This window comes from Cryptotermes secundus, unplaced genomic scaffold, assembly GCF_002891405.2.
Source record: "Cryptotermes secundus unplaced genomic scaffold, Csec_1.0 scaffold2065, whole genome shotgun sequence".
NCBI classification, from domain to species: Eukaryota; Metazoa; Arthropoda; class Insecta; order Blattodea; family Kalotermitidae; genus Cryptotermes; species Cryptotermes secundus.
Window position 1 is genome coordinate 604 of NW_019733879.1, and position 465 is coordinate 1068.

Genomic DNA, 465 nt, shown 5'->3' on the forward strand with positions numbered 1-465 from the left:
ACTCGCCCCAGTTTCACTAACTTCCTTTAGGCGTTAAACAGGTTACCCCAGAAAAATAAAAATAAATGCGCTCATCACAACCGTTCTAAGCCAACGGCTTGTGATTGCAGGCAGCCACAGAAGATATACCGAATGCAATTTAGAGGTACCATGTTGAAACAGATTTTCCAGTAGCAATCCCACTAGCTGGTAAGCGTCCACTCAGGACCACATAGTCTGACATGCTGCAAAGCAGGTCTCACCTCCTTCCGAGACATCGGAAGAGGGATAGAAGGTCACGTGATACACAGACATCACGAGGATAATATGTCAACATATGGGGGTGAGGATGGAATCTGGCAATGGCAGACGCCATGACATCACGCGCAAGAGCAAGCTGACCTTCAGCACGGCTCAATCTACAGAGTAGAAGAGTAACCCAAGCAAGCCTGCTTCATCCTGGTTTCTTGCTGGGGTTACTCTTCT